The 23,648-nt window shown below is 38.0% G+C and overlaps 1 pseudogene across 1 annotated transcript; it reads right to left on the bottom strand.

Annotated features, from left to right (window-relative positions):
- Positions 1-5,142: 5,142 nt before the first annotated feature.
- Positions 5,143-20,164, bottom strand: LOC306665819 (ADP/ATP translocase 2-like; annotated as a pseudogene). The gene is made up of 2 exons: positions 20,000-20,164; positions 5,143-5,923 (listed from the first exon to the last, which is right to left on the bottom strand). The product of its transcript is annotated as an ADP/ATP translocase 2-like (transcript).
- Positions 20,165-23,648: the final 3,484 nt, after the last annotated feature.

Below are 23,648 nucleotides of genomic sequence, written 5' to 3'. Positions count from 1 at the left end.
CTCCACTGGCTTGGGGACTTCTGGCTGGCTCTGTGTAGACAGGCTCTCACTGGGCGGTCTGCCCCGAGAAACTAGCCTAGAGAGGCGCTTCCTGCCGGAGGGGGCTGGGCTGCTTGGGGAAGTCCCTTGTGCCCTGTGCTGGTCTCTGACACAACCTGCGGGCGGGCCAGAGCTGGCAGCAGGGCGGGCCGGAGCTGGCTGCACTACTTCTGTGCAGAAAGGCTCTCACTGGGGGGCCTGCTCCGCGAGGCTGGAGAATCTGTCCCTGTGGGAGGAGCCCACTTCCAGAATGCACAGAGCTGCCTGGGGGAGACTCTATCTGCCCTGTCCTACTCTAATAAGCTGCTCGAATCCAGGCCTGCCGCCCAGCTGAGCTTCACTGGGTGGGGGAGACTCACCCCATGGTTCTATTTTAATCCGAGTCTCTCAATGCCTCCCCTTCTTGAATCCTGGGTTTTGGAGCGACTGGAGAAGCAGTCACCCTCTTGTCCGCCATCCTGGATTGCCCCGTGGAAAAAGCCTGCAGCTGGAGGGGGGAAAGGCTGCCTGGAGAGGTCTCTGGCTGCCCAGCCCTGGTCCCAGAAGCTGCTTGTGGGTCAGAGGTCTCCGCTGGCTTGGGGACTTGTGGCTGGCTGTGCATCGATAGGCTCTCACTGGGCGGTATGCCCCAAGAAGCTAGCCTAGAGAGGCGCTTTCCACCAGAGGGGGCTGGCCTGCTTGTGGAAGTCCCTGGTGCCCTGTGCTGGTCTCTGAAGCAACCTGCGGGCGGGCCGGAGCTGGCAGCGGGGTGGGCGGGAGCTGGCCGTGCTGCTTCTGTGCAGAAAGGCCCTCACTGGGGGGCCTGCTCCGCGAGGCTGGAGAATCTGTCCCTGTGGGAGGAGCCCACTGCCAGAGTGCACAGAGCTGCATGGGGGAGACTCTATCTGCCCTGTCCTACCCTAATAAGCCACTCGAATCCGGGCCTGCCACCCAGCTGAGCTTCACTGGTTGGGGGAGACTCACCCCGTGGTTCTATTTTAGTCTGAGTCTCTCAATGCCTCCCCTTCTTGAATCCTGGGTTTTGGAGTGACTGGAGATGCAGTCACCCTCTAGTCTGCCATCTCGGATTGCGAAAAAAAAGCCTGCAGCTGGAGGGGGACAAGGCTCCCTGGAGAGGTCTCTGGCTCCCCAGCCCTGGTTCCAGAAGCTGCTTGCGGGTCGGAGGTCTCCACTGGCTTGGGGACTTGTGGCTGGCTCTGCGTCGAGAGGCTCTCACTCTATAATACTATTTTGATATCACAATGTAGGGTGTAAAATTAATATCATTGCTTCTCTGTGACCTTTTATGTTAATATACTTTCCACACTGTGACATCCAAATCTAATGTAAAGGCTGCCTTGTGGGTTTGTAGAAAGTGATAATCCATTTTAAATGTCTGTGGCCTTATTGGGAACATGATGTCCATATTATAGTATCAAAACTTGATAAAATTGCTGCCTGGTGGCCTTGTGTTTTAAGATGTTTTCCATATTGTAGCATGTAAAAATGATAAAATAGATGACCTGTGGACTTTTGCACTCATTTGAAATCCACCTTGTGGCATTGAAAACTGACAAGGAAACTGGTTTGTGTCCCTCGATACTGACATGGTATCCATATTATAGCTTTAAAAACCGATAATGGGGTAACCTTGTGGCCTTTGAATGAAAAAGAAAATCCTTGTGGCATTCACTGTAGTCATTAGTTATTAATGTCACTTGTATTCATGCAGATCATATGATGTCATATATAGTGTGGCCTTTAATGTTAATATAACCATATGGTGACATTTGTTACTAATCATTCCCTGCAGACCTTTAATAATAATCTAATATTCACATAGAGCTTCAATTCTCATATAATAAGTGCCCTATGGCATTAATGCTACTAGGACATCTGTATTTGAAAATTGAGATTGATATTAACACTCCCTGGGGCTTTCCAAATTAGTAAATTTTCCTCTTAATGGCATTTAAACTAATATCACAGATGCATTGGGGCCTTCAGTAATGACCAGATACCCATTTCATACATCTATAACTGATAAAATAGCTGCCTTTTGGACTTTAAAACTGAAAAGGGATTCAAATTATGGCATGAAAAAGTGATAAAATTGATACACTTGGGCATTTACTATTGCTATGTTGTCCATGTTGTAGTATCAAAACTTGATCAAATAGCTTCTCTATGTCATTTAGGACTGGCCGCTATTCCCATGGACCCATGAAGAATTCATGTAACATGTGCCTTTGTAGTCTTTAGTATATGAAAAGCATATTAGAACATGGAAAGTGATACAGCAGATGCTGCCAAGTCTTTGGCAGTGATAGTTATCATTATGAAACACAGGAACTGCAAGTTGCTGCCTTGTGACCCTCTGTGCTGAGATGGTATCCACATTGTAGCTTTTAAACATCATAATGTGCCTGCATTGTGGCATATGGTACTAAAATGAAAATTCATTTTACATGCCCTGTGGTCTTTAGTATTAATGTTATATCCATAGCACAGCATTACAAAATAATATCATATATAAATTGTGGCCTTTAATTCTAATATGATAAAGTTGAAAAATATCACCTATTACTAATATGATTGCTCCCTGTATCTTTTAATAGTAATATAATATCCACATATATCCTTAACACTGATAAAATAACTGCACTGTGGCTTCAATACTAATGTATTATCTGTATTTTAAACCTATATGATATTTCAGCTCTTCTGTGTGTTTTGATATTAATAAATTATTTATATCATAATTTAAAAGTGATATAACTGCTGTTCTGTGGCCATCCATATGGCAGAATGTCCATCGTATAGCTTCAGAAACTGATAAATATGTCTTGTTTCCTTTAGTACTGGTATGAGATCTGCAATATAGGATGAGAAAGTGATAAAATAGCTAGACTTTGGCCTTTAATACTGATACTCTAGAACAGAAAACAGATAAAATATTTGCCCTATGGACTTTAATAATTTACAATGTATTCATATTATAGCATCTGATTGTTATAAAGAGTTTCCCTTTTGCCTTTATAAATAATAGTATAATGATGACAAGACATTTAAAAGTAACAATGGTTTCCTTGTAGTGTCTATTTGTAATACAGTATCTACACTATTACAAGTAAAGCTCATACTTCCTGCCCTGTGGCCTTTAGTACTCATATATCATCTGTACATACATCTTAAATTAACATAAGTGCTACCGTGTGATCCTTAGTGTTAATATCATATTCATACTCTAGCATGGAAAACTCACGTAATAGTCACGATGGGGCATTTAGCATTAATGTTATATCCATATAGTGGCTTCTTAATATAAGGTTATAATCTATACAGACTTTGATATTAATGTAATATTCATACTACAGAATGTAAAACTAATAAAATAGCTTGCCCTGTGCCTCAATATGTTGATACTATATATGCTATAGCATGTAAAATTAGTATAAAAATTCTTTTGGTCTTAGTACAATTGAATATCAATATGCAGCATAAGAAACTAATATAATAACTTCCCTGTGGCCATTAATCTTAATATAATATCCATGCTATAATGTCCAAAACCAGTGTAATAGCTGCATTGTTGACTTTAGTACTAAAATAATAAACCATTTTACCTGCCTTGTGGGCTTTACTATGAATGTTGTATCTGTTGTATAGCATCAGAAACTGATAAAATAGCTGCTTAGTGGCCTTTAATACCAATATGGTATATGTATTATAGTATCAAAAATTGATAAAATAGCTAATTTATGGCCTTATTACTGATATGATTTCCATATTAGAGCATGAGAAACTGAATAAAATGTGAACTTTGATGTTAAATACTGATGTGATATTCATATTACAGCATCAGAAAGTGATAAAAGGCAGTCCTGTGGCTAAATCATACTGATAATATAGCTTTTAAAAGTAATGTAATGAGCTGGATGTGGTGGTGTGTGCCTATAATCCCAGTGGCTCAGGAGGCTTAGGCAGGAGAATGGTGAGTTCAAAGCCAGCCTCAGCAATGGGGAGGCACTAAGCAACTCAGTGAGACCTTATCTCTAAATTAAATACAAGATAAGATTGGGGATGTGGCTCAGTGGTTGAGTGTCCCTGACTTTAGTCAGTCCCCTGTACCAAAAAAAAAAAAAAAGGAATAAATTGGTTTATTTCTAGTATCTAATATTAATACAATATACATACATAACATGTAAAACTAGTAAAATAGCTGCCATTGACCATCATTGCAAATGTGGTATCCAAACTACAGCGTTTAAGTCTAAAGGAAGAGCTTCCATGTGAACTTTAATACTAATATAATGTCTATATTATAGCATTTAAAGCTATCATAAGAGCTTCCTTTGGCCTTCAGAGTACAATGATTACCTCTGGACAGCATCTTAAACTAATGTATTATTTTCCCTGTAGCCTTTAATACTAATATGATATACATACCATACCAGGTAAAAATAATATAATAGCAGCACTGTGGGCTGAAATACTAATATCTAATCTATATGATCTAAAATTAGTTAAATAGAAACCTGTGACATTTCACACTAAAATAATATCTATACAATAGTATCTAAAGCCACAGTGTTCTGTGACTTCTAATATAAATGATATTCTATTATAGCTTATTTTATAATAGGTGTCCTGTGACCATTAATGCTAATTCTATATTCATACAATGACATCTAAGTCTAATTTAATAACTCCCATCTGGTCTTTTTGTTTGTTTGTTTTTAGATATTTTCATTTCTCCAAATTTGTTATCAGAAGTGACTGAAAAAATATGATTCTGGGCTGGAGTTGTGGCTCAGTGGTAGAGCACTTGCCTAGCACTTGTGTAGCCCTGGATTCAATCCTCACCAACTCATGAAAATAAAATGAAGATATTGTGGTCACCTACAACTAAAAATATGTATATAAAATATCATTGAGCTACATCATTATCATCATTATCATTATGGCTTTAAGAGAAAACTGGTCAGATGAATATTATTTCTTCCCATTTTCAACAAGTACATAGTTGCCATTCATAAGCAGCCAAGAGTGTTCAGAATACTCAAGACAATTTATATAATACAGCATGCCTGTTCACAGTGGAAAAAAAGTCCAGGAAATAACTTATGTGAACTTCTTTATTTCATCATAGGAGACAAGTACAAAAGCAACACCTTACCTCTGAGAATATTTGACTATGTGCCCTTGAAGAAGCTTTGCCTCCTTCATCACAAGCAATATTCCTCCAGCAATGAAGCTTGTCTTCAGACATGATTTCAGTTCCTTTGCACTCTGACTACATCATCATACAGTGGCAAACAGTATCAAATGGATTGGAAGTCATACAACAATGGCAGTGACAGACTGTGGTCATCCAGCTGATGAAGATGTGAGTATTCTTGGAATCTGGAAGCATTCCCTTTATAGGATCACAGATAGCAAAGTAGGCAGCTCAGTTGATGATAGTGCCCTGCACAGACACATCAAAGCTGTGGTACAGACCCTCAATCCTATCACATTTGTAGATGTTAACCAGCCAGTCACCCAGGCCTTTGAATTCCCTTTCAGCTCCAACATTTCCCCACTGCTAGACAGGTTTGGGCAAAATCAACAGGAAACACAAAACACAAGGGTATGGCTTCTGAAGCATCACTTGATGCCAGGTTCCCTGCAAAGTATCTCCATACTGGGTCTTCTTGTCCACACCACCCAGGAAGATCTGCTTCTGTTTACTTTTAAGAAAATTTGAGAGCCTGGGTGGGAAAGTATCTGATGACTTTGGCCAGGCTACCATGCCAGAAGAACAGGACTCTTCCTGCTCTCTGGGGATATGAACCACACAGTCCATAATGCACTTGTGCTGCTTAGCTTCAGTGATTTGCTTGCTTGAAGATTTGCTTGGGCACTGTCATGGTCTTGGAGGAGTATTGTGTCCACTCCACTAGCAGGGAGTCCTTGTTGAAAGACACAGTTGATCTGTCATGTTGGAAGAAGAGGGGGTGGGTGACTCCCACTTGGTCTTTAATATTAACATAAGATCCATACTGTGGCCTATAACTAATAATACTCACTTCTCTGTGGCCTACAAAGTTAATGTGATTTCAATGTCATAGAATCTAAAAGTATTATACTATCTCCACTATGCATTTAATATTAATGTTATATCCATACTATAACATCTTAATGTAATATTACCTGCCCTTAAAAACCAGTATACATGAATATTCTAGCATCTTAAACTAATAAAATATGTTCTTTGTACCCTTTGACACTAATGTAATATCTGTATTAGTTTAGTAATATGTGTATTATATTAGTTTTAGATACTATACTAGTATAGTTTTAGATACTATATTATTAATATATTATTTTAGTTTTAGATACTACACTATAGATAGTTACTGTGTGGACTTTAATATTAATGTGTTATCCATAGTATAGATGAAAAATTAATGAAATAGCTGCCATGTGGCCTTTAATACTATTATGATATCCAAATTATAGTATCTAAAAGTAATTTAATGGCTGCCAATTGCCCTTTGATTTTTAATTTTTTTTCATTTGTTCTAATTGGTTATACATGGAAGTAGAATGCTTTTTGATACATTGCACACAAATGGAGCATAAGTTCTCATTCCTCTGACTCTACATGGTGCTGAGTCACACCAGTAGTATAATCATACATATATACAGGGTAATGTATATCGAGCAATAATGTATATAGAGTAATAATAATTGTCTCTTTCTAACCTCCTTCCCTTCCCCACACCCTCCCCCTCCCCTCACTCCCCTCTGAACAATCCAAAGTTCCTTCATTCTTCACTATCCCTCCCACTATGGCCTTTTATTTTAATATGATATCCATGCTGTGGCCTCTAAAACTGATATTGTTGTTTCCCCATGGTCTTTAATACAAATATAATATCATAACAGCATCAAAAATGTATATAACAGCAGTCTTGTGACTTTTAATATTATATGATATCCATATATAGCACTAAAACTAATATCATAACTTCCCTGAAGCCTTTATTATTAATATAATATTTATTCGACACCATCCAAAACTGAAAAAGAGCTGCTCTGTGGTTTTTAGTACATGCACACTATAGCATGCAAAACAGGTATGATGACTTCCTTTTTGCCTGAAAACTATTTTGAAATCCATACTTTTGAGTTCATTTAAAATATTTGATGATAAATTTAAATAACTTAATTTTTTTTACTTGCTTAAATTCCCTGGATCCTGAATTCTCATTCAACCTGAAAATTGCCTGATGTAAGATATTATAAAATTAAAGCATTTAAAATAAGTTTTATAAGTATGAATATTTTAGGTAGAACTTAATAAAAATAACTTTTAAAAGAAAAGAATGCTTACCATGAATTTAATAAAAGGGTTAAGTAGTATGGTTTATCATGTGTCATTACTTAAAAGCAAGAAAATATATTTTGGCCATATTTTCAGCAGTCAGAGATTGTGCTATATAGTCTTGTATAAGAGAAATCAAATGTGATCCCTATTTTAAGTAAGGTTATATTTTTTTAAAATTAAGTAAATCACATTGTGAAGCTGATAATTGACCTGTATCTTCAAGGGATAGCAAGCATTTATTAAAGAAGTGAGATCAAAAGAACAGCACATACATAGATACACAGTTTCAAATCACTTTATGTAGTTTCCTATTAAAAACAATTAGAAGCAAGTAATTCAATCTGGCTGCAGAATATTATATGCAGGTTGGGGAGTGGTAGGGAATGAATCCAAAGTGTCAGTTTCATGTAGAATCATGGATGGTATTAATCTATTTTGTGTTGCTGTATCAGAATACCCAAGTCTGGTTACTTGGTAAAGAAAGAGGTTTATGTTGGGTCAGGGTTTTGTAGGCTGAAAATCCAAACACATGCAGCAACATCTGGTGGGGGTATCATGCTGCAATGTACCATGGCAGATGGAGGAAACTTATGTGAGAGAGGTGAGCAGTGTATCTGGAAAAATCCAAGCAGTAAGGTGGCCCTACTTCTTAACAGAAACCTAGTCCTCTGAAAGCTAGCCTAGCCCAATAAGATGGGCAGTATTCCTTTCTGAGGGTTGTTTCCAATGACCTCCTACCAGACTCTACCTCTTAAGATTTTACCACCTCCCAAACATTGTCAAACTGGGGGCCAACTTTCTAGCACATGAACCTTTGGGGACACATTCTCACCATATCTGAACACTAGCAATCATGAAAATGTTGCATGGTAGGCCTAAGGTTGAACTTAACTCTATGCAGTGAGAAGAAAATGATAAAAAACAGACCTGAAAACTTTGAGCAGTGAGGTGGCTATTATAGTAAAAGAAATAATGGGAAATGGACCAAGTTAGTGTGAGAGTATGAAGATGAGAGTGCAGGTACACACTGATTACCCCAACCCCCATCTCCTTCAGCTCTTCCTGCTTCCCCTTACCCTCTCCACCAGGCCTATAGCATATTAAGGACAGTGCATAATTCTGATAATCTTTTCTTTACATATGTATTCATAATGTGTGTTTTAGTGACTTTTAATGGAAACTTATTGTATATTAAGTTCACTATTAATTACAAACAGGATATGTATTACAAAGTAAAAGTCATTATGATTTAAGTAGTGTCATTTTTTTAGTGTATACCAAACTTTTAATGTAAATTATTTTATTCTCAAATAATAGGTTGATTTTTTGTATGGTTATATCAAATATAATCAACTTAAAGGATGAGATAACATACTTTAAAGATTTAAAAACATTACATACCTTATTAGAATATTGGTGTTTTAATTATAGATTATGTGTTAAGTCTTTTAAGTTTTGTTTATCAGTATTTAAGAAATAAATTAGAAGTCTAATGAGAGTAACTTGTAAAAGCATAAGTCTGTACTACGAGCTAGCACCATAACCAGGAACAAGTAGACTGGAGGATCCTCTAGGAGCCAAAGCAGAAGATGGAAACCAATGTTCATTTCACTCTCAGTCCCAGGTTTGTAATGTTATTTAGCAAATTTTTATTAGAAAACCTCCTTTATCTCAGTGTTCCAAGGGATTACAGTGAGGACATTGGTCTGTCTGTGTCTCTCGGTCTCTCTGGAGATCTCTTTTTTGTGGTTCTGGAGATCAAACCCAGGTTACAGATCCAACCGTTGTTTTCTCTACTTGACAAAGTTCTTCCACTGTTACCTTCAGCAAAAACATCAAACATGAATACTTACATAAGCCCTTCTCATTTCCATTGGCCCCTGAAGTGTTTTGGAAAACACAGTCTAAAGTGCAGAGTTGTTTTTCATCTGTTGACTCTTATGACTTTTCATGATGAATCAATTTGAGGATGATCATAAAATTGTGTTGTGAGGGACTTTACATTATATTTTTTAAGCCTAAACTGGATTTTCAGTATGACCAAAAATAGGTTAATATTTTGAAGAGATGTACCCTGAATGACTGGTGAAAAGGCAACATACTTGACAAATGCTATCTTCATAGATCTATTTAAATCAGATTTCATGATCATTTTGTCCATATAATTAACTTTGGTAACTTCAATACTTTGAAGGACTGGATTGTGGTAATTTTTTTATTTAACATTTTGTTTAAATTAATCACAACATATTTGTTTTTCCATGCAGGTTTAAGTTTTGTGAGCCTACATTTGTGGTTGGCAGTTGCCTCCAGATAGCATCTGACAGTCTTTGGTATTATTGGATATATTGTGGAGCTGGAATGCAGAGGGATGATGAAGATCAAATGAATATATTACTGAAGGTTGGAGGCATACAGGTTTTGCCTATAGAGGATGAGGTAATTTCACTGCCCATTAACTTAGTGTCACAGGAAAGAAGTGAGTTGAAAATGAGCAGTGTTCTTAGTGAAAGTGATAGATATATTTTAATTCTTAAAGAAATATTCTTCACAGGTCTATGTGTGTAGAAAAACTTGAAACAGACTGTAAATTATTTAGGTGGAGCAGAGGTAGAAATAGTCCTGCAGTGTTACTGAGGAGGTGGCCTTCCCCCTATGCTCCTCCCCAGTGTGTGTGTGGTATTCTACAAGCTGCTCCTTCCTTTAGTTTCCCCATCTGGAAAGTGTTGAGTTGGGTTTGATGACCTCTGTAAACTGTCCAGTGTCCATCCTTCTTCATAAGTTCTTTGAATCTATTGAAGAGAAGTCTTGTTCATGCTTGGTTTGAGTTATTTAACTTTACTAGTGAGTTTTAAAATGTACATGCATTACTATGTAGACTCATTTGAGAATATTCTTCAACTATTTATGAGCATTGTTAAATTTATCTTTTCAAGCCTTGTTTGGAATTATTAAGTACAATATTTGTATTAAGTACAAATTTGTTCAGAAAGGAGGACCTCTCTCTCTTTTTTTTTTTTAATTTGGTACTGGGTTGACCCCAGGATGCTTAACAACTGAGTCATATCCTCAGCCCTTTTTATTTTTATTTTGAGACAGGGTCTTGTTAAGTTGGTGAGGCTGGGGTTGAATTTGTGATCCTCCTACCTTAACCTCCTGAGTCTAGGATTAGAAACATGTGCCACCATGCCTGACAAAGAGGACCTTTGTAAACCCAATTATATTTAATGTTTATAAAAATTTATTCCAAAGAAATATATTTAATATTCACATTAAACTAAACCTGAGCTGCCTGAAAAATCTTGCAGTTTCTAAAGTAGAGGTGGATTATCTAAAATAACCAAGACCTAGCATGGTGGAGTCCCTTGACATAGCAATATGTCATTTTTACCATTACCACAAACTGTATTTGAGCATATTGTTAGTTATCCTAAAGACAGAATATAAAAAATATTCAGTGAAAAACATTCCTGAAAAAATACTATTTGAATGCTTCCCAGTTTAAATCTTAATCTTCCAATTAAATCTTTCCCCCTATATTTCTTTAATAGTTTCCAATATTTAAAATGTTATTTCCTAATCAAGAGTTTTTAAACATTTGTTGTATAAAATTTTGTGAATACCAAATATAATAATGGGCTTTTTTTAAATCATGAGTTGAAGGTACCTTTTTCAACATGAACAAGCTACGTACTAAACTGTTTTTTCCCTAGAAATACTGATGGGTACTTGCTGAGTTGATAAAACTCCTAGTATCTTAGTGATTTTATTTTTTTGTGAAATACCAAGTCAGGGTTAGAATTAAATTCTAATCCATTAGCATCATGGAAGAGCCTGAAGTCAACTTTTTGGTACTGTAACAAAAAAATATTGTTTTGTTAAATTACTTTAGCCAAATGACTGAAACTATCAGACATACATTTTAGGAGGTAACAGCATGTATAGGTAGAAGTGGTACCACTGGAAGTTATAGGAACTCAAATCTAACATGCAGATTCACCTGGTCATATTTGGATATCCCATTTGGATTGTACCATCCATCTTAAACAGAAATGTTTTTAATTCCTTTTATATTATTGTATAATTCCTAAATGGAAGTTATGTAGTTCCATTTAACTATAAGTTAAATATAGTCCTCACTAGCAGCTCTTCCTTTAAAACAAAAATTTGACTGTAATTGCATTACTAGGATCAAGCAATTATATTTTTTTTGCTACCTCTTCTTGGGTTATCAAAGGTCTGTTCCACTTCAAGTAAAAATAAAATATTATGACAGCTATTAATTGTATTTCAAGTTCAGCCATCAAGACAGGCAGTTTCTGAGAGTAAACCGTTCTCAAGTTCTGCCAATATAGTGGCTGTCAGTCTGAAATGGATTTAAGAGTGTGTTCATTAAGGGGTTGTGTTGTGGCTCAGTGTAGAGCACTTGCCTGAAATGTGAGACACTGCTTTAGATTCTCAGCACCACACATAGATAAATAAATTAATTAAAGTTCCACCAACAAAATGGGTATGGTCATTGACTATTTCATAGTTTGAAAAAGGTGAGGCAAAGTTTTATAAAACAGTTTATATTTTAATCAAATCAGTCAAGAAATAGCATTTCATATAGGTGAATCCAAATTTTCACCAGAGTTTCTTGAGAAAAACCTACCTAACCACTTTATTATACATTTTTGCTCTAATGTCATCCTATTGAAACTGATCCTGATGGTACCTGTCTTACATTGGATGAGCTGTGATATCACTATTAATATCATTTAAAGGTAAAGTGATTTTTGTGCAATTAATTTTCTTGCTCTTAATATTGAGTTTTGAGGTGTTAATACTTGAAACTAAGCAATGGTTTTCCTAATATTTTTTTTGAAAATTTTTTTCTCAGGAAAAAAAATTAAGAGACTTACATTGATATTTTTTAACATGTATGAATGCCAGTGTTCCACTGAGTAGTTTAGTGTTGGGGTTGGACATTGGGCTGGAAAATACACATGACAGTAAAATCGTATTAGGAATAAATTTCTCATTGTAGAAGAAATAGAAAATTTGGTCAAGGATTTTTTGTTAGTTATACATTAGTACAAAATTTAAATCACTTACATGATTTTTACATTTATGCTCATTATTTTTTGTAGAATCATGGAATTTCCCTCATGCCTTTAATTTGAAATAAGTAAAGCACATTTCTTGCAATTTTTTTTAAGTCGAACCCTTTTATTTTACTACCATACATTTCTCGGAGAACTTTTTCATTATTTCTATTCTTTGTTCCATTTCTACACTAAAATAATGTTAGAAATTATGGAAACATAGAAATTTAGAATATGTATATTAATTCATGGATTAGGGACTGCAGTTTTAGCTCAATGGTACAGCACTTGCCTAGTCTGTGTGAGGGACTAGGTTCAATCTTCACCATCACATAAAACTAAGTAAATAAATAAAGATATGAAAATAAAGGTATAAAATTATAAAATATTTGCATTTAAAAGAGATTTCATCATGCTTTCTGGCTCTTTCCACTAAGAGTATATTTAGAACACTTCATTTAATTGAAGATAGATATGTTGTGCAAAATAATAATCAGATCAACCAGAACTAGAAGCAGAGACTCTCAATAACCATATGATGATGTTACTTTCATAATTTTTTGTATCATACTGTCTAAAAGTATCCAAGCTATTATGTCATTCTGAGATCCCAAATTTTAAAAGTTATTTGCTTAGTTATATAACTATTCACTTTATAGCTTTTGAATTTTAATAAGCTTTTCAAAGTTAATAAATATAATTGCATATTTTCTGGTGCAGCTACAATAAGGTTTCAAATGTAAAAACTTCTTAATATTTTGGAACATGAATAAATTTGTAGAAAAAATTGCTATCTAATGAAGTGTTCTAAATAACACATATGAAATGACTATCAGTCATTTCTACTAAATTCTAAATTATGCTTTAAGTTTGTATTCACATTTGATGTCTGGGATATATAAATTCAGGTGAGTTATCTTGAATTGGTGCCATAAATACAAGCAAACAAGTTAGAGAAATGTCATAAATATGAAGTAGGAACCAGAATATCCTCAAAGCCTCCTCTAATCATGAAGTATATTTGGACTTAAGATGAAGATTTGCTTATTTTTTTATGATTTACTTTAAGACTCAGTATTCCCTTGCAGAAAACATCTCTCCAATGTCTGTTCTTTGGGACACCTCTGTCACCATTCTTTGGTTACTTAGTAAATCTTTTCTTGTAGCAACTGTGTGTGGTTTCATTCACTGCCACCACAAGATTGTGGCATTCTTCTTCTCTTTCTTGGAAGGATCAACATTTATATTTATATTTTTTGTTAGCTATTTGACACACAGAATGGACAGAGATTATAGTCCTTGTGATTCCAACCAATTTTATGTATAAGGCATTCTTAAAGCTTAGGTCTCATGCTTTCCCCTCATGAGATAATTTGTGCCAACATAAGTCACAAAAGCTCATTCAAAATATCACATTTAAATTTCTAATTTTTTAAATGCACTCTAAATTACAGATGGCTATAATTTATCATAGAACATTTGAATTAATAAAATAGTTTTATGAATGTCAGTATTTGTGCAATTATCTTGGAGGTAAGGGGAGTAACATTTCAGATCTCTCTCTTATCTCTAATCATTCTCAGCCCCATGAGAAGACATAGCTTAGTAAGTTAAAGAATTGAAGTTTGATTTTATATTGGAATGGCTCAGAAATGTGTTCCTTTTCTCTTTTATCCTGCAGTAAAGAAAACTATTATGATAATTTTTCATATTTGGTGCATTTACACCTAAATATTTTTTCCTTCTTAGAATGTCCCTAAAGAAGAAGGAGAATCACATCAAACTTCTAATGAGTTAAGGAAAGAGGGTAAACTATTTGAAGAATACCTATTGCTGAGCTGCTTACTGATTTGAAATCATGGAGCTTTTTCCTATACTGTCAACTTTGTTTTTATTATTATATAAGCAAACACTGATACTAGGGAACCAGAAATCAGAGCATTAACTGACAACTGTAATGCTGATCATGAAAAGAAAAAGGTGTTTGAAACCACTCTTGTAGAACATTGCAACATAAAGAACAATCCACATTTTCTCTTCACATTAGTTGTCCCAAAGGTAAAATTTAAAAAAGTATGTATTTTTTCAACTTTTTTACATATCATCTCTCATATACACATAATGATGCCAAACAACCTAGATATATGTTTAAGGTCCCAGGGTCCTAATAACAAGGATGCAACAGTTGTGGTTTATGTATAGAATCAACATTTGTTGAATATGGTGGGAGTAGTCAATTCTCTGGTAAGTCATCATATAAAAAAATCAAAATGTAAGCCAAATGTATGGCTTGCTTAATATAAACAGAAAAAATTCATTTATGAAGGGAAAGTTATACTTGGTCTGTGTTGTGCTATGGTAAGTTCCTCCTTTTTCTAGTTCCTCAGGGCTTTGTAATGAAGGGCTTTTGGATATTTTCAAAGACTTTTCCTGCAGTTATTGAAATTAACTTATGATTTTGCCCTTGATTCTTTATGTGGTGTATTATTTTTATTAATTTTTATATATTAAACCATTCCTGCATCCCTTGAATAAAACCAGCTTGCTCATGGTGTATGGTGTGTGTGTGTGTGAGAGAGAGAGAGAGAGAGAGACCCCGAGACTTAACCAAGGTGTCCTCTACATGAGGCCACACTTCCAGCTCCTTTTGTTGTTCAATTTGAGCCCAGGTCTCTAAATTGCCCAGGTTGACTGAAACTACAAATCCTGACACAACCTTCTGAATTTCTGGGAATGCAAAAATACACCGCATTGTCTGGCAGTGTTTGTTGTTTTTAATATGATGTTGAATATATTTTGTATTTTATAAAGATTTTTAGACTACAACCCTCAAAGATATTGTCCTGTATTATCCTTTCTTTGTTGTGTTCTTATTTTCCTTTTCAATCAGGGTAATACTGACTTTGTAGAATTACTTCAGAAGTGTCTTTTCTTCTCTCTTACATATAATGGTGGGGCACTGGTATAAGTTCTTTGAATATCTGATAAAATTTAGCCCTGTGTTCTCCTTTGGTCCTGGAGGCTTTTTATTACTGCTTCAATATAATTGCCTATTATTAGTTTGGATTTTTGCATTCCTTTGATTTATATTTTGAGTTGTTTAGATTCATATCTACTACTTTGTACATATATTTTAGGGTTCCCATTTTTTACCATGTCAGTCTTCATAATGTTTTTCTCGATGTTCCTGATAATTGAACAATAAGTTTTTCCAGATTATTCCTAGTAGTATTCTGGATTTCAGTGATGTCTCTTTTAATATTTCTCTTTTGGTTTCTAGGTTTATTTATTTGTTTATTCTTTCTCTTTCCTTTCATTATCTTGGTTAGGGGTTTATCAATTTTGATTCCCTTTTCAAAAATAAACTCTTTTCCTTTATTACTTTTTATTTTTCCTTTATTTTCTATTATATAGTTTAAATCTGATAATTAGTATTTCGTTTATTCTACTTTTTCAAATTAATTTATTGTTGTTTTCCTAATACCTTGGGTTGCAAGATTAGGTTTTTTCATTTAAAATTTCTCAGATTTTTAAATGCAGAGAGTCATTTTTATGAAGTGTCCTCATATAACTGCTTTTGCTAGATTAGGGGAGAGAGATGGGAAGGGAAAAGAATGGGACAACTATGCAAATTTATGTATGTGTCATAATGAATTCCAGTATTATGTATAAATCTGCTTCAATAAAAGAAAATAAAACATTGGAAAAAAAAGAACTGTTTTTATTGTATCCCATAGATTCTGGGATGCTGTATCTCTATTCTCATTTCATTCTGAGGTTTTTAAAAATGTATCCCAACTTCATCAGTGATCCACTGAACATGAAAATGTATTGTTCATTCTTCAAGTGTTCATACAGTTTTTATAGATTTTTATTTTGGTTTAATTATTTTTCTCGGTTCAATATTGTTGTACATAAGATTGATATTTATTTTGACATAATTATAAAGCATGGAATACAACTTTCTTCAATTAAGTACCCAATATTTTCCTGTTCCCTTCCATCCTCCCTCCTGATATTACCTTCCTCTAGTCCACATATCATTTTTGTGTTTGTTTATAGTTGTCTTAATTTGTGCTTTATGGATATACATAAAGGTGAATGTCACAGTCACATATCATTTTTCTGATTGTTTATAGTTGTCTAAATTTGTGCTTTATGGATATACATAAAGGTGAAAGTCACAGTGGTATTCTCACATGTGTACACAGTAAAGTTTGTTTAGATTCATTCCACCATTGCTCCCTTTGCTTTCCCTCATATCTCCAGCCTTAATTTCCTCTACTCATCTGTTCTATCTTTAATTTTTCATAAAATTTTCCATTTTTACCCTTTATTTTTGTCTAACTTCTTCAAATGACAGACAACTTTCTTCAAATGATGAGAACCTTTTACTTTCTAAGTCTCTTGTCTATTTCACTTACCATGATATATTTTCCTGTTTCATTCATTTACCAGCAAATGCCATGATTTCATTCTCATTTATGAGTTAGTAAACCTTCATTATAGGAACTGGGATAGTAGCTTTGTTATAGAGCACTGGCCTGGCAAATGTGAGGAACAGGGTTTGATCCTCAGCACCACATTAAAAAAAGATATTGTGTTCATCTACAAATAAAAATATTTAAAAACATGTTTATACACACACATATATACTTATATATGTATATGTGTGTGCATATATTAATAAACAAACTACATATATATAGTTTGTTTATTAATCTGCTGACTGGTACCTAGACTGAAAACATTGCCTGACTATGTTGAATTGTGCTGGTATATAATCCAAAAAATGTGAAATACAATGAATCAAGGCCAAAGCTCTCAAAATTGCTTTTGAATAGCTAACAGGAAGGGGAAATGAGCTAGGTAACTCTGGAAAGAAATGCAAAGGGAATAGAGGGAGCATTTCAGCTGGCCCCATATCTTAAATTTTGTTCATTTAATTAAACTTCATTCTATACAGGTCACTGAAAATTGTTTATTCTCTGTATTTCTGAAAACACTCCCTCCATTCAGGCCTTCATGAATGTCACTGCACTGTTGCCTTCTCATTATTCATCTGTATTCACACAAATGCCCCTCATGTCTACCACACACAGCATTGACATTGGCCTAGCTACATTGCAAATGCAACCATCAGCCTCTACCCTTTTCCTGTCTGTGCTATCCTCTGTCATTACTCCTCATCCATCCCTGTATGGTCATACAAATATGGGTCAACTTGGTGCTTTTCTCTGTGTCATGGTACAGCCTTCTCTGTTCTTACTACTCCTGCCTCTGGCTGATAATCTCACTCCTTAAACCTCTCTTCATACCAACCTTCAGTAAAGGCACCCTCTTTCTCAACTACCTCTTACCACAAACTTACTCATTTATTGGTTCAAATAATTAGAACTGTTGACACCATGGTGTTTTATTCCTGTTGTCACTGGAACTCCAATGATACTGGAGACTAGGTTGCAATCTCACCCTGTTCCTCCAGAATGCTATCAGCAGGAGCTAACACGTGTTCATCCCCAAATCATACAATTTGACTTCAAGTCATTTGCAACCCAATGCAAAGTAAAACTGACTGAGAAAAGCCAGGGCCAAAGGCAGCTGCCTTTTTTTCATCATCTCTTGCTTTTCCAGATGACAGAGGTTCATGTGGAAAGTGCTGAGGTGTGCAAGTCCACTTCACTTGCACAGAGTCTGGAGTGTGCCCAAGAAGCCTGGTCATTGCCAAAGATGAATGCAGTTGTCATTTTGAAGTTCCTGCCATTGCAACCTGGTGAGCATTGTCTTCTTCAATACCTTGCTGAGGGTATACCCCCATGAGCATACTCATGAGAATGATCTGACCTATAAGTTCCTGAGAGTTGACTCATCTCAAGGAACACCTCCTCTTAAGAAAGGCAGGTGACCAGGGAAGCACTGCAAACTTTCACTGCAGCTCCATGCTGAAAGTCTGATTGGAAAAGGATTGCATTTCAAACTGGTACTTTTTAAACTGTGCCAATTCAGTTGATGAGAAGAGGAGAAAAAATTGTGATGAGGGAGGTTTGGCATATTCAAAAGAGGAGTTATTTATTATTTTTTTCTCCTCATCTGAGGCACCAGGGATTTGAACCACAGCCCTTGCACATGCTAGGTGAGCGCTCTCCAAAACAAAATAATTCTTCAGATCTGGAGAAGCCACTTTCAGGTACCCTCTAGATCCTCTACTGGTTTGACTTCAGGAAACCCGGCTCCAGAAAAAGCCAACAAATTTCTAAGGAATTCTTCATCTTCTTTTTCACAGCAATCCTGAAAGAAACCTTTTGTTTACATCAAGACCCACAATCTTGTCATGCCTCATGAGGGGCAATGTTTATCCCTGTGTATTGAAGGAAGAAAAGGTTTGTAGATGATCACTAAGCAGAAAATGATGGCAGTGAGCAAGGAGGCTGGGGGCAGGAGAAGAGGCAGGCCTATGTGGGAATCAGAATTGGCTCAGGTGGTTGGAATGCAGTGAGATTTCTTGGATGATTCACATCTGGATCCCTAGCATTTCCAATCACAATCTGCTGATTCCTTCATCTGTCCTCTTTTTTCTCCTGTTATTTTCCTTGAAAAATTTCAAACCAGGAGATATCTGGGCAAAAGGCACAAGCCAGTGGAGTGCTGGATCTTGCCTACCATCTCACTGATGGGGTAGGTAGAGGAAGGTGTATCTCCTGGGCAAAGAATTTTTCCCTAAATTAGGGAATGTCTCAGCAACTCAGCAAGATGCTGTCAGTAAATCCAAACAGGAAAAGGAAAGGGGTGATGGCTCACCAGGTCTAGAATCCCAAGACCAATATTTGCTGACAGGAAAAAAGAAAAAGCTTCATCCAATATCCATCTGCCTCTAGTTACGTTTGCAGCTCTTTCTCTCAAGATTAAATGGAGTGAGATAAGTTGCTGAAAATCATATCCAGGATCTCTCAATCATTCAACTGCAATTTGTTCCACTCTGAAAATGGCTTCAGTAGGTTTTGAGTGCTCCTGCACCATGAGAGCAAAAGATGGGAGAGTGAATCTATTTGAAGAGAAATGGGCAGGTTTCCAGCATGGCGGGTGTGGAGGGCATGGAGATTTCAGGCTCCATTAGGAGCACACACTTTCTCTCTCTCCCAAGAGGCTTTCCCCAGGCCTTGGGTCACCTGGATGTTCAGGAGTGGCTTTCATGACCTCATGCCTGGACTGCAGAGAGTGCCTCATGTCACAGAGCAGCAGCATGACAGCAGGGTGGTGTCACAATTTCCATGGCAACTGGAGACACTTCAGGTCTTGTCCCCTTCACATGGAGATTCAAAACAAGTGCTGCCTCCACAGTGACAGTAAGAGAAAAGATGAAGGGAGTGTGGGCCAGGGGCCTGATGTTTCAAAAAGGTGATTGTAAGCTCTTGGCCCCTTTGAAGAGGAGCTATGGCATGTGCAGGGCAAAGCTGAGTGGGCCATGGATTGCTCTGTGTGTAGCCAGGACAGGGGAACCCGCTGAAGCCTGACAGCTCACACTACCCTCCAGGCTTTCTGGGTAGTGCTGTGCTCCTTTGGTCACTTTGGGCATCATGACAGCCAGATCACCTAGATCTTGCTGTGGGCAGTGAGCAACCACGAGGTCTAGGGCACCAGGCAGGGATGGAGGGCTGCATGAGGGCACCGGCCCACCCAGCTGCATTGCACTCCAAAACCGCTCCTCTATGTTTGGGCAAACCTGGGCTTTGGATAATTTAGGCAACTGGCCTAAGGCCCTTGCAGCCACATGGCATGATGGCTCTTGACTGCTCAGGGTCAGGGGGTGTGCAGCACAGCTCCCTAGCTTAGTTGCTCCTTGAGTTGGGAAACATCACACCCAATCTGGTTGGTTGCCCCTCCTTTCAGAGACTGACCTTAGGTCTTCAGGCCTGTGTAGATTGACTGCATCTTGGTTGTATTCGAGCCCTGTGCTGCCCAACTGGTGCCTCTTTTCTTGCAGTGTGTGTCTGACTGTGCCTGCCAATGGAGATGGGTGTGGGTTGGTTTCTGGGGGTTCCATGTGTGGAGGGGTGTGGGGTGGGCCCAAGGGGACATTTCCTCAGAAGCCTCATAAAAGCAGATGGGTGGGAGTCTCTAGGGGCTTGGGAGTTGGGCCTAAGGCCTAAAGAGAAGAACCTTCCCCATGTGTGGATGTGGTGTTGATGACTGGTCTTGCTTCCCAGCACAAAGCATCCTGAAATTTAGGAGTACGTGGCAGGGTCTGTTGCAGTAAGGAAGCCAAACAAATTACCCTTCTCTACCCGGCCCCTCTTTTCTGCACATTCCCTTAGAAAAAGCTGTTTTCTTTTCTTGGTTAAGGTTTCTATCCAATCTGCACCCAGACCTGTCCTTCTCAACAGCTGATGGTGGGGTACTGGAGGAAACTTGGGTCCTGAGAGACTGCTGTTCCCTGCCCTGGAGCCTTTGGTGCTCCCTTCAGTCAAGGGACTGGGGGACAAGATTAAATGAGAGTATGCCCTGACCCTGCTAGACATAACCTCACCAAGCCAGACCCATGGCCAGGGAGCATGAACAGGCAGAATTCCCTGCCTCCAGAAGGGCACATTCAGGTCTCAGTTTCAGAAGAGTATTCCCCAGAAGTAAATTAATCAGTGAATAAGTTCTTATGTCTCAAAATTTATCACCAGCAAGCTCCCCCCAGCCCCCAGGTGGAGAGATCCTCCCTTGGAGGGTTTCTCTGCAGTAAGAGAGTTTGATCCAGGAAACATGTTTATCATACTAGTGGGAATGATGCTGGCAGCAGCTGTGCCTCTGCTGTGAATAGGATGTATGCATGTGAAGTCAGGTGGACCTTTGCTGCCCATCTGGCAACTCAGGGCCTCTGGTGAACCAGAAGCCACACCAGGAGTGAGAGGAAAGGTTCAGCACTTGGAGGAGAAGGGGTAAGGAGAAAGAATATGGCTAAGTGAGATAAACTGTGGATAAGTGTAGGGGACAGTGGAGAAGCTCAGAACCCAGGTGGATGGTTACAGACAGCACCCAGATGAGTGCTTTGCACCATCATCCAATAGGGTATTTAGAACAAATTTCTAGAGGTTGTGTGATGTAGGTTTCCTCTGCCAGGTTCTCTCTTACTGTCCTTTGCAGGTGTTGCTGCCTTCAGGGTCACATACCTTACAGACTTGTTCTGAAGGTTGATAGATGGGAAGAACAAGCTCTGTGATGGAGAGGATGCAGAGATGCCTGGCACAACTGAAAGAGCATGAGGGTTGCTTACAGCCCCTAGCAGTTCTGGTGACCCTGGCAGGTATGCTGTGCCAAGACATGCAAGATGCCCTTGCCAAGGCACAGTCACTGGTTGCTGCCATTCTACAGTGCCAGCTCCACCTGCACCTCCTGAACAATGTGAATGTGGTCCTGATGTGTGCCTGTGTCCTGATCTAGCAGGAGAAACTGCAGGTAGCCTGCTGGCTTCTAGAAGTAAGCCTGGGTGGGGCAGGGTGCAGAGGGAGGTGGAGGCTGCTTCCATTATACCCAAAAGGACATGAGCTCAGTCTGGAAAACCTACCCTCACTGGATTCACTTTTACTGGCTTGGAAAGAGGAAGTAAACTACTTAATCATCAATTCCATGTTCAGTGGTCATCCTATGCTGCACTGTGCTAAATAATGAAAAAAAAAATCAATGGATATGACATATCCCACCTTTGGAGATCTATGTCCTTGTCATGTAAACCCAGGATCTCAATCTGTAGTAAGTCTTGATAGAAATAAAGAGGTGCTACACAAAATGATACCATACCTAAAAGTGAGTGGGCAAAGCAAAACTTTACTTCTGGTAGAAGGCTATGTTACCAAAACCTGCCTAGCAAGTGCCTGGGTGAACTTTCCACCTGCTTTTATCTCTAACCTAATGCAGGGCTGCCCTTCACTCTGACATGAGGAGTTTGGGGTTACAGTCTACTCAATTGACTAATTTTGGAATTAGGGCAGGGAAAAAAAAAGAGTTACAATTGGATCCAACTAAAACTGAATACAAGATTCTGAAAATGAACTACCAGACCTTCTATTTCACAATCTGAAAACCAGAAGTGTCTCTCCAGTCATATGGTGGTACATTGGATCTCAGCATGTTTGGCATTACAACCTGACCTTATTGATAGAGAGCCACTTGTAATCTTTATTTTCCCATCTACTATGAGGATTGTGCTTCATGTTCTTCCCTAAACAGTGGTGTATTTGATTAAAGTGTGTCTGGGTGATGTTGAACAGACTCTAAATAATGATTTGTCTGGCCCAAAGGGAATATTTTTGGTACCAGTGATTGAACTCAGGGATAATCAACCACTGAGACACAACCCAAACCTTCTTTACTCATCCATTTTTATTTTTAATTTGGAGACAGGGACTCACTAATTTGCTTAGGGCCTTGCTAAATCCACCCATCAGCCAGAGGGATTTGTAAATAGCAGGCATACATCTGGCAGCACCCCCAGGGACTATCTCTGTGCCTCACCACTTTTCAGTCCTGTGTCTGGGCCCCCAGTTCCCTTAAAGGGTACGTGACCTCTTCCTCATCCTAGAACTCCCAAGACATTTATGTCTAGGACCTGTTGATATTTTTCTCCCTCTGCCAGAGGTTGTGGCCTGACTTACCTCAAATTGCTTAGAAGAAGCCCCAGAGAGGGTTATAACCTCAGTCACAATGGCTCACAGTTATGTATGATGATGTAACATGTATCTGAGACCTGAGGGAACATGGCCACCACACCTAGCACAGGGTAGAACCTGTCCTGTGCAGGGGCATCTTACCAGAGTCAATTCCTGCATCTAGGTTAGAGCAGGCGGGAGTGTTCTGAGATATCAGGGGGCCATAGGATCACAACCTCAGAGAGCAGGGCATATAATTCCCAGGACCTTCTGCCAGTTCTGTGGACATGGTACCAGAGGCAACAGTGTTGGCTCTCAGGGTTTACTAAATGGACAGACTGCACAGGGTACTAGAAGTGCCAGCTTGGGCATCCTTGGTTTTTGGTCAAATCTAGCTCAGGTTGAGTGAGCTGTTACAGGGCAAGAATATGGTCCCCTTTATCCAATTCAACATTGAACATTCCTAGTATCTGAGGGCCTGGCATTACTTGGTGGTCATTCACTTAAGATGTGGGTCAACATGGACCCCTTGGGTCC

This window comes from Sciurus vulgaris (genome assembly GCF_902686455.1).
Source record: "Sciurus vulgaris genome assembly, chromosome: 7".
NCBI lineage: Eukaryota > Metazoa > Chordata > Mammalia > Rodentia > Sciuridae > Sciurus > Sciurus vulgaris.
This window is presented reverse-complemented; position numbering and strand designations above follow the sequence as displayed.